The sequence below is a fragment of the Choloepus didactylus genome, chromosome 16 (assembly GCF_015220235.1).
Source record: "Choloepus didactylus isolate mChoDid1 chromosome 16, mChoDid1.pri, whole genome shotgun sequence".
NCBI classification, from domain to species: domain Eukaryota; kingdom Metazoa; phylum Chordata; class Mammalia; order Pilosa; family Megalonychidae; genus Choloepus; species Choloepus didactylus.
Window position 1 is genome coordinate 75,800,738 of NC_051322.1, and position 20,012 is coordinate 75,820,749.

The 20,012-nt window shown below is 38.5% G+C and overlaps 1 pseudogene; it reads right to left on the reverse strand.

Moving 5' to 3' along the window:
* Nucleotides 1-502: 502 nt before the first annotated feature.
* On the reverse strand, nucleotides 503-1,426 carry LOC119511602 (annotated as a pseudogene).
* Nucleotides 1,427-20,012: the final 18,586 nt, after the last annotated feature.

Here is a 20,012-nt window from a genome sequence, read left to right on the forward strand (position 1 = left end):
AATCTGGGTCTTGATGATTTGACCTCTTGGGCTGCTGGAGTTGCATCCCAACTATCTCTGAGTATAAGGATGACAGCCCTATTCTCTCCAAATCCCTGGGTGCTGGCCATGTCCTCTCTGAATATCCCACCCTCTCAGTTTTTGAAGGTAGGCCTGCACTCTTGGACCTAGGATATCCCTCTAGACCAGATATCTGTGTCTATTATTCTGTTCTTTCAGTAATTCTTCCTTGATTTAACCCCATTTCTGTCCCTTTCAATCCAGTTTGACAGTGTTTCTGCTGATACAACACACTCAAGAAACTTCTTGGTCTTTGTAATCTACGGGAGTCTAAACCCTTGGATAGGAGGATCCTTTATGGATCTTTCCTGAATTAGCACAGTTTAATGACTTTTTCTGTTTCCTTCTACATTAGTGCATTCTAAAGCTTTTCACAAATAGAAAACCATTGTGATGACCTAATTTATTGTATATATATTTTACATTGAACTTTGATAAGTTTTCACAGATATTTCCAGATCCTGTGTAGGGCAGTTTTTACCTCTTTGTTTCTCAAGCTATAGATCATGGGATTCAACATGGGTATTACCATGGTATAAAATACAGTGGCCATTTTATCAGTATTGAAAGAGTGACTGGACTTGGGCTGTACATACATAAAAAATAAAGTCCCATATAGCACAACTACCACTGTCAGGTGAGATCCACATGTGGAGAAGGCCTTTTGCCTGCCCTCTGCAGAGTTCATCCTGCAGATGGCTCTAAGGATCAGCATGTAAGACAAGAGGACAATAAGAAGAGAAGATACCAGATTAAAAGCTGAAAAGATCAGTATTTCCCACTCAATGTCACGGGTGCTGGAACACAGCAAAGTTAACAGGGGAAGACTTTCACAGTAGAAATGACTAATGTTATAGCCACAGAAGGATGAAATAAAAATCTTTATGGTGCTTAGCAGAGACAGAAAGGTACCATAGAGATAAGGGATTGCCACCAGCACCCAGCATACTTTTTGGGATATCACAACACCGTAGAGCAGAGGGTTACAGATGGCCACATAGCGGTCATAGACCATTGCTGAAAGAACAAAAAGTTCACTAATGATGAACATGTTGAAGAAAGCTAGCTGTGTAGCACAACAAATACAGGAGATTGTATTTTGCTTCACTATAAAATTTACCAATGTTTTGGGTCCCACAGCTGATGAGTAACCAAGATCAATAAAAGCCAAGTGTCTGAGGAAAAAGTACATGGGTGTTTGTAACCTGGAATCCATCTTGGTGAGGATGATCATGCCCAAGTTGCCCACCACTGAGATCAAGTAGATGATGAGCAACAGCCCCAAGAATGGAGCCTGCAGTTCAGGGTGGTCTGTGATCCCGGTCAGAATGAATTCATTCATCACTGTTCAATTTTGCATGTCCATCTAGGTCATTAGGGAAACCTACTGTGAGAACCATCAGACGAGTCATTGGATTTCAGGAGGTTTCACCTGGTGGAATTTTAGTATACAAAGCCATTATGTGTCAGATAAAGCCATCAAAATTTTTTGATGATGCAATTTAAATTAAGTCCTATGTCTATTATTGAAAATAGCACCACATTTAGAAGCTATCACAGCATAAGATATATAGTCACAATTTTATTTCATGTCAAATGTTGGTCACCATCCAAGGGTATGTACTGTTCCTTCATGGTTCTGTCAGAAATAGCACATTTGATAAGTCTGGCCTAATCTGGAAATCTTGATATTGTTTTGAATTTTTTTTTATATTTTAAAAATGCATATTATTACTTAAAACATACCACATATTTAGAAGAAATTACAATAAAAAATATTTGCCCTTTGATCCTTTTCCCAACACTTCAGTCTGCATATCCATAGAAAACATTTACTAATTCATTTAGCAGACTGATTCACTTCCTCTCATTCTTAACTTCACATTTAAAAAGCGTTCTCATTTCATTATGCATTTGATATTATAAACTGTCTTAACTTTCCATTATCTTTATGAGTTTTAAACAATGTGCATTGTTTTTCTATAATGACAGGTAAGAATTTAGTTCATTTTCAGGAGACCCCAGCATGCTGACTCTAGTGCACTTAATTCACTTTAAAATTATTCAACCAAACTTCAGGACTTGTGTACAACATTCCTGATTTTTATTATATCGAATATCAAATAAGTCTGGCATCTATATTGTGTTCACCTTGAGCAAAAACATTATTAGGCTTTCTCTCAGTAGCTTTGACTAAGCAATAATATATCTGAAAAGAAGGGTTTACTTTTCTAGTTATAATTTTATAATATAATTTAAGACATACAAAATTCTTAAAATGTATTTCTTAATACATTCTTAATGTATCATCTAAGATTAGTAAACCACTAAAATATGCTTAACTAATGAATGAAGCAAACCTCTAAAACGGGGTCTGTATCAAATGCCTCAAAAGCCAGAACACTATATCACTGTAGGAAGTATCATAGCTTAAGTTAAAGAAAGTAACAGGCAATATGGGGAAGGAGATATTGTATGCCTTATACAAAGTACACAAATTTTACTTGTTAAAAGTACGTAGGCAGGGAGAAACCAAGATGGCGGCTAGGTGAGACAGAGCTAAGGAACACCTCTGTGGAGAACACTAGATAAAGACCAGAGAGTGACCCAGAATACCGGTTAGAGCGATGTGCCAGCTGGACGAGATCTGCTAGTTCCCAGGGGCTGTATACTTGGTGAAACTGAGAGTCTGCATTCTGCAATGAGTGAGTAAGCCAGCTGGAAGTCCCACAGCCATGTGGCAATCCGGGGAAGCCAGAGTGTGGTGACTGGGAAAAAAAAAAAAAAGAAAAAAGGGGAAAACCCAGGAGTGGCTACAGGTGCGAGCAGCTGCAGGTGTGATTGTGGGAAACACACAGTAAAACACAGCAAGAGGGGGCTGGGCCAGCCTCTCAGTGACTGGCCTGGAAGATAGCCCACTGCAGATATCCCTGGGGCTGGGGGAACAGAGCAGAAAGCCAGAAGCTGAAAGAATCCCCATGGCTGGCAGCTCACTCCTGGGAGGGATGGATAAACTCCTGCCTGGGGCCGTGCCCACAGCCCAGAGCCCCGCCAGTTGTCCCGGAGTTGGGAAGGAGGAACTGTGCAAGGCGGAGGGTGTGGAGATGCCCTGTTTGGCCATTTCTGCATAAGGCTGAAAGCGAGCCAGCTCAGCCCAGTGGCCTGGGGCTTCCTTGAGGGATGGCCCATGCTGATGATGCAGCACGGCATTATCTCAGCAGTGGTCCTGGAGGAGTGCGGCTGGGCAGAGGGACCTGCTCGGATATCCCAGAGACACTATGCCAAGTCCAGTGGTTTGTGGGACATTGAGAGAGAAGGGCAGGGGCTGGGGCTGAAATGAAATGAAGGCTTGGTCTCTTGTGACAGCCTTGAATCTCTGGGAACTGGGGGGATTTGAATATTGAGGCTGTCCTTCCTCCCTGACCACCCATACAAGTGCCCTGCATTCAGGGAGGACAGCTCCAGCAACACACCCAGGCTAAGTTCTCTGGCTGGACCCCGCAAGAATCATTTCCCCACTCACGGTGGGGACAAGGTGGAGAATTGACTTGAGAGGTATAGGTGACTCACAGATGCCATCTGCTGGTTATTTAGAGAAAGTGTATGTCACCAGTGTTTCTGAAAAATTAGATAGGTTTGTTTTTTTTTTTTTTTTTTTTTTTTTACAAATTAAAAGAACCCTGTTGAGCAGAGCAAATGCCAAGAGGCCAAAAACAGCAGAAAATCTCAATGCATATGATAAAAACAGATGATATGGAGAATCCAACTCCAACCACACAAATCAAGTTATCTGAAGAAACAAAGTTCCTCGCAGAATTAAAGAAATACAATTGAGGAATGGAAGCATGGCAAAGGATTTAAAGGACATCAAGAAGACCATGGCCCAGGATATAAGCTACATCAAGAAGACCCTAGAAGAGCATAAAGAAGACATTGCAAGGCTAAATAAAAAAATAGAAGATCGTATGGAAATAAAAGAAACTGTTGGCCAAATTAAAAAGACTCTGGATAATCACAATACAAGACTAGAGGAAGCTGAACAACATCTCAGAGTCCTAGAAGTCCACAGAACAGAAAATAAAAGGACAAAAGAAAGAATGAAGAAAAAAAAATCAAAGAAATCGAAATGGATCTCAGGGAAATGATAGATAAAATAAAACATCCAATCATAAGACTCATTGGTGTCCCAGAAGGGGAAGAGAAGGATAAAGGTCTAGAAGGAGTATTCAAAGAAATTGTTGGGGAAAAGTTCCCCAACCTTCTACACAATATAAATACACAAAGCATAAATGCCCAGTGAACTCCAAATAGAATAAATCCAAATAAACCCACTCCGAGACATATTCTGATCAAACTGTCAAATACTGAAGAGAAGGAGCAAGTTCTGAAAGCAGGAATAGAAAAGCAATTCACCACATACAAAGAAAACAACATAAGACTAACTTGTGACTACTCAGTGGCCACCATGGATGTGAGAAGGCAGTGGCATGACATATTTAAAATACTGAGAGAGAAAAATTTCCAACCAAGAATACTTTATCCAGTAAAACTGTCCTTCAAATTAGAGGGAGAGCTTAAATTTTTCACAGACAAACAAATGCTGAGAGACTTTGCCAATAAAAGACCTACATTACTTCAGATTCTAAAGGGAACACTACCAACAGAGAAACAGAAAGAAGAAAGAGGTATTGAGAATTTTAACAGAAATATATAGTACGTTACATCCCAAAGCACCAGTACACTCATTTTTCTATAGCGATCACGGATCTTTCTCCAGAAGGGGCCATAAGCTGGGACATAAAACAAGCCTCAAGAAATTAAAAAAAAAAAATTGAATATATTCAGGGCACATTCTCCGGCCACAGTGGAATACAAATAGAAGTCAATAATTTTTGAACTGTAACTCCACTATTTACTTCCTACATGATATAAATTACGGCAAACCCTAATGACAAATCAGTGATTTTGAACTCAATGTAAAACATGTAATTTTAGACAACTATTTAAAGGTAGGGGAATGGAGGAGTATAGGAACATAGTTTTTGTGTCCTATTGAAGTGGAGGTGGTATCAAAGAAAAACAAGATTGATATGGATTTAAGAGGTTAATTTTAACCCCCACAGCAAACACAAAGAAACTATCAGAGAATGCAACGATAGAGATGAATTGTAGAGCTCGGGTTAAGAGAAATGGGGGAAGGGGCAATGGGGAGTTAAGACATAAGGGTGGAGTTACTGTTTGAGATGAAGGGAAATTTCTAGTAATGGATGGTGGGAAAGAGCATTACAACATTCTAAAGGTGATTAATCCCACTAATGGAAGGCTAGGGAGGGGGTGGAATGGGAAGATTTAGGCTGTATATATGTTCCCACAACTAAGACAAAAAAAAAAAAAAAGACAGTCTAAATAGATGATTGGATGCCAAGGATGAACTTGGATGGAATTAGAGGATAGAGGACAGGTGGCTCAAAGGGACACAGTTGAGACATAAGGTAAAGGAAATATAGAATGTAAGCTTTGTATCATTGTTGAACCTGTTGTATTTCTTAGCTGTGCTTAATGGGATCGCATAAAAGAATGTTCTTGTTCATGGGAAGTGTATACGTGAATTATAGTGTATGTTCAAGGATATGTGCAGCTAGCTCTCATATGTTCAGAAGACTGAGCAATAGATGATGGATGATAGATAGGGAAGGAGGGAGGGAGGGAGGGAGGGAAAGAAATAGTGATGTGACAACATGTTAAAGTTGGTGGATTGAGCTATCAGGGGAGGGGGCCAGGGTATGATGGAATTCCTTGTATGGGGTTAGCATTGTTTTTGCAACTGTTCCTATAACTTTGAATTTATTTCTAAATAAAATTAAAAAAAAATAAAAAAGTACATAGGCAAGACATTGAAAGGAATGCAATATTTTGCTACATTTTAATTTTGAATGTTATTATTATATCTTTGTTTAATTTTCCATCAAGTGTACATCAAACATTTTGAATTAACAGATTTTTAATTTGAGGATTACATTTTCTCTACTTTTACTTTCCCAACACTTTTCCCCTTTATTTTGGTTCTAAGGCAAGTGTTCCTGAACTTTCAAGGAAGGGATCATCTGTATTTTTCACAAACTCTTCTGGATTATATAAAATGAAGGCTACTCTGCAACTCACCCAATAAGGTCAGCGAAACCTTGTTTTTATAAAAAGGTATAAACAATATTTATGGCCCATTATTTCATATACATAGATGCAAAAATCCTGAACAAAATCAATAGATCTTTAATATCAACTTTATTAGGTAATCTTGGATTGGCATTCCGTCTCTATGAATTTTCTATACTAGATATTTCATATGGTATTAACTGAGATTTGTAAATTGGTCACATTAAGTTCATAATGTTCCTACTTAAAGGAGAGAGGGAACAAAAGAGAGAGAAAAGTAGCAAGGAAGGAATATCCTTGAATGACTAAAAATACATCAGGACTGGGAGTCTTTGAGTGAGTTTGCATCAGCTGAGCTTTGCTTTATAGTATTATTTTAAAATTATAAATCAGAAAGTACAAACACCCATACTCCTCTCATCCAACACAACTAATAAAGCCACGAGCCTTTCTAAATGTTCCATGTTTATTGGAATAACTACAGTTAATTATCTCAATAATAGAACACTAAGTCCACCATATAGGGATATCAATGAATGATATATTTGTGGATGAATTTCAAATCACTATTATGCAGCTTGGGATGATCTTTGAAGATAATTTTTAGCTGTGCTTCTTCAGTATAATTGTATCCCATTATTTCAGTTTCACAAATACATGGTCACAATCTCATGGGCTGAGAGATACAGTTTACATTGTATCTGTGCCATATAACAAGGGCTCATGGAGAGATATGGGATGATTTCATTCTTTTTCCATTCTCAAACATAGTTTTCCCACTTTCCTTTTGATATGGAAAATTTGTACCTGGATTACATATCAGGATGACACTTCCTTCAATGCATGTAGCTATTTTATGTAACAGGAAAGGGAATAACCAAGCCTAGAGCTATGGAATGTTTAGGGCATGGCAAGTTAACCAATACTGAATGCAGAACACACACAACTGACATCATTCATCTAAAGACTGACCCTCTCTGACCCTTTATTTGTGCTAATTTTAAACTCAGTTTAGCCCTGATTGGAAATACATTCAGAGATACTTCCAAGCCTTGAACCTCACTTTCCATATGGAAACAACTGCAAATTTAATACAATAATACTGTCCAAGGCATTCTATTATTGTATTCTGATGAATATATTGTCTTAAGCCAAAATGTTTAATATTTTATTTTGACTTTGACATTAATTTAACATTTCAAATATCACTGTTGGAAAACCATCAGTCTCTCTGCTCCCTATCATTTTGGGTCACCTCTGATGTGCCCTGAAGCTGTGTCCAAGCTGTAACTTCTCGGACCTACCTTGAGACAAACCTAAGAATACTTCTGCAGGGCATGTCAAAGCATTCCAAGAGATTGAGACTCCCTTGCTTACAGAGTAACTTGCTGTCTATTGCCACTCTGTCAGCTTTTCCTCCTTCCATGCTTCACATGCCCCAAATCCTCATTTTTTCTTTTTGATATCACCTACAAATTGATTATCATATACTCAAATCCTTGTTAAAGGATCATCTCAATGGGGACTTTAAAGTCCAGCAATCCCTGTCTCTTGTATGGAATTAGTAAAATGAGACACAGATATCTATGGCCCAAATGAAACTATATAATTAATAGGAGACAATGATAATGCCAGTATCACATTGCTGAATAACTGGCAGCTCTCATTGGACACTCGTGGTATCTGAAACAAACCCTTACTCAGCATAAATAACCTGAGCTGACCATCACCATCTTTAATAAGACCACATTCTAGGTAAAGCTTTCAAACAGTGTTTTCACTTTTCCCCTTCAGAATTTTCCCTGTTTAGTTTCAATAGGGAAATCATAAAAATGGAAACATGTTTCTTGTTTTTTTTCAAAGAGCATAATAATGGTGTTAAATACCAAGTTACTCCAGAAAGCATTGTTAGGAATTAAGAATATTAATATTTATGTTATACTGTACTGAGTCTGGCATTGGTACTCTTGTCATTTCCATATTTAAATGGAAACCAGGAGTCAAGAATTGTCACTGCAGCTAATCTGATAATCATGGAGATTAGAGTCCTCAACTCACCTCAAAGGAGGAATGTGTTATTCCCCCATGTGGCTGCTGACGTCACTGAAGTAAGAGGAATTTGTGAGTGTCACCCTCCCCCACTTTGAGACACAACCTTAGCAGCTGAACGCAATTTGTTATTTTTCCCAAAGCATCTGAGACCAGGAAATGATGACACTGGGTCTTTGTTAATTATCCAGAGTACCTTTGATTTTCCTATTGGGAAACATTGTTTCATATGCAATTTCCCTGCCTTCTTGTGTTATTTTTGTATTGCATTTGTTCGATATGCACTTTAAACTTCCATAAATTATTTTAATAGTCAGCATTTTCCACAGTCATTTCCTGTAAGTTTTATATCTGAGGATGAGTGTAAATTTCTTCAATATGCCCCATAGTGTTTTTAGATTATTCAGAAAGAATATTAGTTATGAATATGTGAGATACTCTTATTTTATTTCTTTCTTTTTATCTCACAACTAAATTGAGTTTATCCTTCCTTACTTTCTTAACCCATAGTCTTCATCTCACCTCATTCTCCATTCCATTTCAACTTTCTTACATATATAGGTACTACTTGTAAGAAGGTTGATCTATGTACTTAGAAGAGCACACATCTCCATAAAGTAAAGTAATACATGTTTTAATGAGAATGTATACATTATTATGTATGTATGTGTATGGTTCTTACTCAGATATGTTTTTGAAATCTATTAATTTTCCTACAAATACACCAATTCTTTGTTGTTTTCTCTACTCTTCTAATATTATAGTAAATATCATTATATTGTTATTATCTGTATCTACTCACATTTAATAAATGCATTTTTCTTCAGTAATGAATACTCAGTTATTTCCTGACTACTGAATTCTACCTGTATCACCACAAGTAATAACTTTGTGTGTATCCCTCTGCTGACCCATGGTTGAATAACTCAAATATATCCATGAGTGGATCCTTGATTCAGGACAAATAAACATGTTTAATTTTTTAAGGAAGCTTTCAAGATTAATTTTATTAGTATATATTCTCACATCAATGTACAACACCTTCAAACACCTGACTTCTTACTTATGAATATGTGCTGATTATATATATGGGAAGTATTGAGATAAATAATCAGATTTAATTTGATAGGGTTGATATGGGGTTATATTTTAATTTTCAAATGGTCTGAATTTGAAATGACAACAAAGAAATTCAGAGTATTTAACAGAGACAAACATAAAATTTTCATATAGCTTTAATATTTCAGTATTTGTAATAGTTAGAAGATGGACAGTTTAGGGTAATGCTGATAAAGTAGTTGTTGAAGTCACACAGGACTGATGAACAGTACAGAGCAAAGGTGGCTGGTTGATAACCAAATCTTTTTGCTTTGCATCCTGCACACATGGCTGGACTATTTATCATCCTTCTTTGCAATCAGATGTGTCAAAGAGGCTTAGATCTAGTCCAACTCCTTTGAGGTAACACAGGATCATACACACTGTGAATCATCTTTCCATCACTTGGTGTTTGTCCTGAATGGCTTTCTATAATGGCTTTCTGGCTTAGAATTTGTGTTTTGCAACTGATGAACAAGAAAATGTTGACAAAATGTTGAAAAAGCATGAGGAATGAAGCAAAGAATGAGAAAAGTGATTGCAGTGGAAGAGAGGACACCAATGCCAACAAAGAGCTGTTTATTTATAGCAATATTTGTTATTTGGTGATAAAAAAAAGTGCATTTTAAAGCATACATTTCTTACATGAAATTTTCTAACATATATTTTATAAACAATTCTAAATAATACGATATAAACTCATGAGTCCATGTCTAAATCAATACTTTTTGTGATTGAGTAAACATTAACCCTTAATATTCAGTGTAAACTTGGGATGGTAAATAGCTTTACATATAATATTTAAATTCCAATTTTGCTCAGGAAACTACCAAGAAGAAACAAAAAGCAACTGAAGCAGGCTGATGTGCCAAAAGTCCCTTGCAGTGCTAATTAAGACCCCTGCCTCTATGGGAAAGGAGAAACTGTGATAAACAAGTCATGCTGACACCAGCAAGTCTGCATATCTTCACCAGATAAGCTCACTCATACATAAACATTCTGCCTGGGCAGCTTTTGCAGATTTATGATACCCAAGGTCACCCTGCCCCAGACAACTCACATAGCTCATTTCCCCCTTGTCTTCCTGTCCCTGTTCCCCCCATACCCTTTTTTGTTCTAAGCAGGTATATAAACTATTTCCCAACCAATTCATTTTTTTTTTTTTAATCATCATTTTATTGAGATATATTCACATACCACGCAGTCATACAAAACAAATTGTACTTTCGATTGTTTACAGTACCATTACATAGTTGTACATTCATCACCTAAATCAATCCCTGACACCTTCATTAGCACACACACAAAAATAACAAGAATAATAATTAGAGTGAAAAAGAGCAATTGAAGTAAAAAAGAACACTAGGTACCTTTGTCTGTTTGTTTGCTTCCCCTACTTTTCTACACATCGATCCATAAACTAGACAAAGTGGAGTTTGGTCCTTATGGCATTCCCAATCCCACTGTCACCCCTCATAAGCTACATTTTTATACAACTGTCTTCGAGATTCATGGGTTCTGGGTTGTAGTTTAATAGTTTCAGGTATCCACCACCAGCTACCCCAATTCTTTAGAACCTAAAAAAGGTTGTCTAAAGTGTGCGTAAGAGTGCCCACCAGAGTGATCTCTCGGCTCGTTTTGGAATCTCTCTGCCACTGAAGCTTATTTCATTTCCTTTCACATCCCCCTTTTGGTCAAGAAGATGTTCTCCATCCCACGATGCCGGGTCTACATTCCTCCCCGGGAGTCATATTCCACGTTGCCAGGGAGATTCACTTCCCTGGGTGTCTGATCCCACGTAGGGGGGAGGGCAGTGATTTCACCTTTCAAGTTGGCTTAGCCAGAGAGAGAGGGCCACATCTGAGCAACAAAGAGGCATTCAGGAGGAGACTCTTAGGCACAAATACAGGGAGGCCTAGCCTCTCCTTTGCAGCAACCGTCTTCCCAAGGGTGAAACTTATGGTAGAGGGCTCAACCCATCAAACCACCAGTCCCCTATGTCTGTGGTCATGTTAGCAACCATGGAGGTGGGGTAGGCGAATACCCCTGCATTCTCCACAGGCTCCTCAAGGGGGCACTACATCGTTTTTTTTTGTTTTTTTTTTTTGTTTTTTTTTTTCCTTGTTTGTCTTTTTTCTTTTTTTTTTTTTTTAACTTTCCCTTCTTTTTTCAAATCAACTGTATGAAAAAAAAAGTTAAAAAGAAAACAAACATACAATAAAAGAACATTTCAAAGAGACCATAGCAAGGGAGTAAGAAAAAGACAACTAACCTAAGATAACTGCTTAACTTCCAACATGTTCCTACTTTACCCCAAGAAAGTTACATACTATAGCAACATTTCAGTGAACTTGTTCCTACTACATCCATCAGAAATTAACAGACCATAGTCATTTCTGGGCATCCCCAGAACGTTAAATAGCTTATCTGTTCTTCTTGGATTATTGTTCCCCCTTCCTTAATTGCTCTCTACTGCTAGATCCCCTACATTCTACATTATAAACCATTTGTTTTACATTTTTCAAAGTTCACATTAGTGGTAGCATATAATATTTCTCTTTTTGTGCCTGGCTTATTTCGCTCAGCATTATGTCTTCAAGGTTCATCCATGTTGTCATATGTTTCACCAGATCGTTCCTTCTTACTGCCGCGTAGTATTCCATCGTGTGTATATACCACATTTTATTTATCCACTCATCTGTTGATGGACATTTGGGTTGTTTCCATCTCTTGGCAATTGTGAATAATGCTGCTATGAACATTGGCGTGCAGATATCTGTTCGTGTCACTGCTTTCTGATCTTCCGGGTATATCCCGAGAAGTGCAATCGCTGGATCGAATGGTAGCTCTATCTCTAGTTTTCTAAGGAACTGCCAGACTGACTTCCAGAGTGGCTGAACCATTATACAGTCCCACCAACAATGAATAAGAGTTCCAATTTCTCCACATCCCCTCCAGCATTTGTAGTTTCCTGTTTGTTTAATGGCAGCCATTCTAACCGGTGTTAGATGGTATCTCATTGTGGTCTTAATTTGCATCTCTCTAATAGCTAGTGAAGCTGAACATTTTTTCATGTGTTTCTTGGCCATTTGTATTTCCTCTTCAGAGAACTGTCTTTTCATATCTTTTGCCCATTTTATAATTGGGCTGTCTGTACTATTGTCATTGAGTTGTAGGATTTCTTTGTATATGCAAGATATCAGTCTTTTGTCAGATACATGGTTTCCAAAAATTTTTTCCCATTGAGTTGGCTGCCTCTTTACCTTTTTGAGAAATTCCTTTGAGGTGCAGAAACTTCTAAGCTTGAGGAGTTCCCATTTATCTATTTTCTCTTTTGTTGCTTGTGCTTTGGGTGTAAAGTCTAGGAAGTGGCCTCCTAATACAAGGTCTTGAAGATGTTTTCCTACATTATCTTCTAGGAGTTTAATGGTACTTTCTTTTATATTGAGATCTTTGGTCCATTTTGAGTTAATTTTTGTGTAGGGGGTGAGGTAGGTGTCCTCTTTCATTCTTTTGGATATGGATATCCAACTCTCCCAGCCCCATTTGTTGAAAAGACCATTATGGCTCAGTTCGGTGACTTTGGGGGCCTTATCAAAGATCAGTCGGCCATAGATCTGAGGGTCTATCTCTGAATTCTCAATTCGATTCCATTGATCTATATGTCTATCTTTGTGCCAGTACCATGCTGTTTTGGCAACTGTGGCTTTATAATAAGCTTCAAAGTCAGGGAGTGTAAGTCCTCCCACTTCGTTTTTCTTTTTTAAAGTGTCTTTAGCAATTCGAGGCATCTTCCCTTTCCAAATAAATTTGATAACTAGCTTTTCCAAGTCTGCAAAGTAGGTTGTTGGAATTTTGATTGGGATTGCATTGAATCTGTAGATGAGTTTGGGTAGAATTGACATCTTAATGACATTTAGCCTTCCTATCCATGAACATGGAATATTTTTCCATCTTTTAAGGTCCCCTTCTATTTCTTTTAGTAGAGTTATGTAGTTTTCTTTGTATAGGTCTTTACATCTTTGGTTAAGTTTATTCCTAGGTACTTGATTTTTTTAGTTGCTATTGAAAATGGTATCTTTTCTTGAGTGTCTCTTCAGTTTGTTCATTTCTAGCATATAGAAACATTACTGACTTATGTGCATTAATCTTGTATCCTGCTACTTTGCTAAATTTGTTTATTAGCTCTAGTAGGTGTATCGTTGATTTCTCAGGGTTTTCTAGATATAAGATCATATCATCTGCAAACAATGACAGTTTTACTTCTTCTTTTCCAATTTGGATGCCTTTTATTTCTTTGTCTTGCCGGATTGCCCTGGCTAGCACTTCCAGCACAATGTTGAATAACAGTGGTGACAGTGGGCATCCTTGTCTTGTTCCTGATCTTAGAGGGAAGGCTTTCAGTCTCTCACCATTGAGTACTATGCTGGCTGTGGGTTTTTCATATATGCTCTTTATCATGTTGAGGAAGTTTCCTTCAATTCCTACCTTTTGAAGTGTTTTTATCAAAAACGGATGTTGGATTTTGTCAAATGCTTTTTCAGCATCTATTGAGATGATCAATTGATTTTTCCCTTTCGAGTTTTTAATGTGTTGTAATACATTGATTGTTTTTCTTATGTTGAACCATCCTTGCATGCCTGGAATGAACCCCACTTGGTCATGGTGTATGATTTTTTTAATGTGTCTTTGGATTCGATTTGCAAGTATTTTGTTGAGGATTTTTGCATCTATATTCATTAGGGAGATTGGCCGGTAGTTTTCCTTTTTTGTAGCATCTTTGCCTGGTTTTGGTATTAGATTGATGTTAGCTTCATAAAATGAATTAGGTAGTGTTCCATTTTTTTCAATGTTTTGAAAGAGTTTGAGTAAGATTGGTGTCAGTTCTTTCTGGAAAGTTTGGTAGAATTCCCCTGTGAAGCCATCTGGCACTGGGCATTTATTTGTGGGAAGATTTTTGATGACTGATTGGATCTCTTTGCTTGTGATGGGTTGGTTGAGGTCTTCTATTTCTTCTCTGGTCAGTCTAGGTTGTTCATATGTTTCCAGGAAATTGTCCATTTCTTCTACATTATCCAGTTTGTTGCCATACAGTTGTTCATAATATCCTCTTATAATTTTTTTAATTTCTTCAGGATCTGCAGTTATGTCACCTTTTTCATTCATTATTTTGTTTATATGGGTCTTCTCTCTTTTTGATTTTGTCAGTCTAGCTAGGGGCTTGTCAATCTTGTTGATCTTCTCAAAGAACCAACTTTTGGTGATATTTATCCTTTCTATTGTTTTTTTGTTCTCTATGTCATTTATTTCTGCTTTAATCCTTGTTATTTCTTTTCTTGTACTTGGTTTAGGATTGGTTTGCTGTTCATTTTCTAGCTTCTTCAGTTGATCCATTAGTTCTTTGATTTTGGCTCTTTCTTCCTTTTTAATATATGCATTTAGTGCTATAAATTTCCCCCTTAGCACTGCTTTTGCTGCATCCCATAGGTTTTGGTATGTTGTGTTCTCATTTTCATTCGTCTCTATATATTTAGCAATTTCTCTTGCTATTTCTTCTTTAACCCACTGATTGTTTAGGAGTGTGTTGTTTAACCTCCAGGTATTTGTGAATTTTCTAAGTCTCTGATGGTTATTGACTTCTAATTGTATTCCATTGTGGTCAGAGAATGTGCTTTGAATAATTTCAATCTTTTTAAATTTATTGAGGCTTGTTTTATGTCCCAGCATATGATCTATTCTGGAGAAAGTTCCGTGAGCACTAGAAAAGTATGTGTATCCTGTTGATTTGGGATGTAATGTCCTGTAGATGTCTGTTAAATCTAATTCATTTATCAGATTGTTTAGGTTTTCAATTTCCTTATTGGTCTTCTGTCTGGTTGATCTATCTATAGGAGAGAGTGATGTGTTGAAGTCTCCCACAATTATTGTGGAAACATCAATTGCTTCCTTTAGTTTTGCCAAAGTTTCTCTCATGTATTTTGTGGCACCTTGATTGGGTGCATAGACATTTACGATTGTTATTTCTTCTTGCTGAATTGCCCCTTTTATTAGTATGTAGTGGCCTTCTTTGTCTCTCAAAACATCCCTGCATTTGAAGTCTATTTTATCTGAGATTAATATTGCTACACCTGCTTTCTTTTGGCTGTAGCTTGCATGAAATATTTTTTTCCATCCTTTCACTTTCAGTTTCTTTGTGTCCCTGTGTCTAAGATGAGTCTCTTGTATGCAACATATTGATGGTTCATTTTTTTTGATCCATTCTGCGAATCTATATCTTTTAATTGGGGAGTTTAATCCATTTACATTCAACGTTAAAACCGTGAAGGCATTTCTTGAATCGGCCATCTTATCCTTTGGATTATGTTTGCCATATTTTTCCCTCTCTCTATTAATATCCTTTATTGTACCCATACCGAATCTCTTTAGTACTGAACCTTTCTCCAAGTCTCTCTGTCCTGTCTTTGTTTGTCTGTCTGTAGGGCTCCCTTTAGTATCTCCAGTAGGGCAGGTCTCTTGTTAGCAAATTCTCTCAGCATTTCTTTGCCTGTGAAAAATTTAAGCTCTCCCTCAAATTTGAAGGAGAGCTTTGCTGGATAAAGTATTCTTGGCTGGAAATTCCTCTCACTCAGAATTTTAAATATATCGTGCCACTGCCTTCTCGCCTCCATGGTGGCTGCTGAGTAGTCACTACTTAGTCTTATGCTGTTTCCTTTGTATGTGGTGAATTGCTTTTCTCTTGCTGCTTTCAGAACTTGCTCCTTCTCTTCTATGTTTGACAGTGTGATCAGTATATGTCTCGGAGTGGGTTTTTTTGGATTTATTCTATTTGGAGTTCGCTGAGCATTTATGATTTGTGTATTTATGTTGTTTAGAAGATTTGGGAAGTTTTCCCCAACAATTTCTTTGAATACTCTTCCTAGACCTTTACCCTTTTCTTCCCCTTCTGGGACACCAATGAGTCTTATATTCGGACGTTTCATATTATCTGTCATATCCCTGAGGTCCATTTCGAGTTTTTCAATTTTTTTCCCCATTCTTTCTTTTATGTTTTCATTTTCCATTCTGTCATCTTCCAGGTCACTGATTCGTTGTTCAACTTCCTCTAGTCTTGTACTATGAGTGTCCAGAATCTTTTTAATTTGGTCAACAGTTTCTTTAATTTCCATAAGATCATCCATTTTTTAATTTAGTCTTGCAATGTCTTCTTTATGCTCTTCTAGGGTCTTCTTGATTTCCTTCATATCCCGTACTAGGGTCTCATTGTTCATCTTTAGTTCTTTGAGTAGCTGCTCTAGGTGTGTCTCTTCTGGTCTTTTGATTTGGGTGCTTGGGCTTGGGTTATCCATATCGTCTGGTTTTTTCATATGCTTTATAATTTTCTGTTGTTTTTGGCCTCGTGGCATTTGCTGACCTTGATAGGGTTCTTTTAGGGTTTGTAGACCAGTTGAAGTCCTTATCTCTAATTTATCAGATCTACAGCTTCGTGGAGTACACTTTCTCTAAGTAACCAGCAGGTGGCGTCCACGAGCCACCTGTTCTCCACAAGCCAGATCTCCCCTGCTTAGCCTTTTTGGTGAGTGGGGGAGTGAGTCTTGTGGGGCCCAATTGGTGTCCCAAGCTTGCGTGTGTAGTTGGTGTTGCCTGCCCTGTATGTGGGGCGTGTTTCTGGGCAGTCGGGTAGGGGGGGTGGCCCTAACAATCAAATCTCCCTGATGATCCTAGAGTTTTAAAGCTACTGCAATAGTCTAATCCTTCAGTTCAGTCCTGCCACAGTTTGTCTCTGCCACTGACCCACAAGTCTTTGGTATTGGCGTATGGCTCCTGAGACTTGCAAGTGGGCCCCTCTTCCAGGCTGTGCACCCCGGGTCCTCTGTTGAGGGATGACTGTGCTATGTCGCAGGTGAGTGCCGTCCCCCCAGGGCAGTTCTGGGCTGCTGGGCTGTGTTGGGAGGCTCCCAGTCTGCTCAAATGATGGCTGAATGGGGCTCTGTTAATTCACACTGCTCCCCCTTCCCAGCTCTGGGACATTCAGCTGAGGTTGCAGGGAAGGCTAATGTCCACGCCCAGTTTTGTGGTGTGTGCCTGTTATTTGAAGCACTTCCGTCACACTGGGTTGTCTGGGGCAGCTCTGGGCTATGGGGCTGGCGATGGGCAGGAGTGTTTCCTGTCCACCAGGATGGTGGCTGTGAGCGGACACCCCCCTTTTCTTGGGAAGTTGTGTTGTTTAGTGAATTTTCTCAGCCACTGGATTATTGCCTTTTGTCTCAGAGCTCTCTTAGTTCTGCTCTTGACTTGACGTGCCCAAATTTCAATTCTTTGAAGCTTTCTGTATTGAGCTTCTTAGAGTAATTGTTTTAGAAAAAGCAAAAAGGATTTAAAAAAAAAAAAAAAAAAACGGCCCTCCTCAGAGATCTAATGGGTTATTGAAATGCTAATAGACAAAGCAACCAGGGCCATTAAGGAAAAGTGCCCAGGGCAGAGAGATCAGCCTTGCTTCGGGATTTGCATATGCGCCTCAAGGCCTGATCTCCGCCCTTCCCCTTTCTGTGTTCACCAGAACTCCAAAAATCCTCTGCTTTTATTTTAGAGTTTTTCGTGTTGTTTTTTTTCTATGCCTGTCTCCTCTCTGCTGGGCTGGCTGCTCTCAGAGTCTCTGGTGTCTGGCCTCAGTCTATCTATGGTTGGAGTTTGAATCAGTAGAATGAGTTTCCGGTAAGAGCAGCCACTGCAATTCTCCCTTCTCCTTCCTGGAGCTGACAGCCCCTCCTCCCCCGGGACTGAGCCTGGCAGGGAGGGGCGCAGGTCCCCTGGCCGCAAAAACTTACAGATTTCGCTGATCTCAGCAGTTCCACGTTTTCATGAGTGTTGTATGAAGTATGCCCAAAGACAGATTGCTCTGTGGTGTCCAGTCCACGCAGTTCCTGGCTTTTTACCTACTTTCCTGGAGGAGTAACTAAAACATACAGCTCACCAGTCTGCCATCTTGCCCCGCCTCTGACAACCAATTCATTTTGAGCATTAACTTTCTTTCAGTTCTGCTCCCAGTCCTGCCACTTAGTTCAATAAACTTATTCTGCACCTTGGTATTCAACTTAACAGTCTGGTGTCAGAAAAGTGGATTTCAAAGGCATTGGGATGACATCAACATCAGGATGGCAACTTGAGCAAGAGCTTCGGTACCCACAGGAAACCTTTGTGTTCCTTCTGTGGGTTAGTCATCTGGCTCCCTAGGCTAGCCCCTCTCTGATCTTAGAACTCCCACCATGTTTTGGTCCAGGTCAAATCCATTTGTTTGTTGAGCTGAAGTCTGGTAGGGCCCTCTGTTATGGTCTCTGTTGTTTTCAACCCTCAGGTTAGAGAATTCTCTACTGTTTTTCTGACTCTGAGTAACTGTCAGTCAATCTATTTTGTTGAGCAAATAGCCTGGTAAGTCCTTTGTGGATTCATTACTTAACCTTTGAGTAAGAGATCTCTGTTTAATTGACTCTGTTCTGTTTTATTACAAATGACCACTTATTTTATGTATAAGAATTATGTCAATAGCAGCAATCATCCTAGGAAAAGAGTTACACTAACCTCTGATGAACCTAAATTTACACAGCCACAGTAGAGCTATTTTGATCAGGTTAGAATTAATTATCTCAAGGAAAAATGTAACAGCCTCAAATCTGAAATTAGTTTTGCTAAATGGGATGCTTTTAACAAGTGACTCCTAGAAACTACTGAAAGGTAACAATGAAGAACATAGAAACCAAAACCCTCTCTCTCTTACAACATTGCTAAAACTCCTTTTCCCATTTTCTCCTCCCTTCCTTAAACCCAACCAATGGTAGAGTCCCTGCCAGGCTCTTTAGAACCAACCCATCCAACCCAGCCCCAATGTTCCCATTAAAAATCAAATCCTTTGTTCCCTTGACTCAAAGCATGAACTAGGGTAGGGAACCTGCAAGGAGTACTGCTGTGTGGCCTGATTCTTTAATGTGAGGAGTCACCCTGTTGCTTAACTTTTACAAACCTCCACATGAGTAAGACAATGCCCAGAAAATGTCTGAGGGAACAGAGTGCATAATACAGAAAGAAAGGATTATTAAACTTAGTAAAGATAGCAGGCACACTGCCACTGCGGTGAGCTCACTGTTGTCATCTGTGGGGCAGTCAGCTACTGTAAACTGTCTCAAGAAACACAGGAATCTGCAAATTGACAGAGTTACAGCTAGAAAGAGACAGCAGGTATCCACCTCCACTTTAGTGACAGGCTTGTGGGAACAATTAGATAAGAGAGAGAATGATTACAGGGCTAGCTTGTCAGCTCTTAAAATTAAGAGGTTAAAACAAAATGAAACAAGTCAAAACAAAGCAAAACAAAACAAAAAAGCCCAAAGTTAGAGTTATCGTAGCTAAAAAGAATTGGGATCCAAAAACTTAGACTCCCTGGGAAGAGGTAAAGAAATAACCAATACAATTAAAGAATTATCAAAAATGCAAATTGTCTGACTAACACAAAGTCTCTTTAACAGCCCTCTTTGGCTGGTAAATTAAACTGTAATTGTGAGGGAATACTCTGCCAAGGAATTAATTAAACTGGGAAAAACTATGTGTAGTATTGTCAGAAATATATAGATCAATGGAACAGAACAAAACATCCAGAAGTG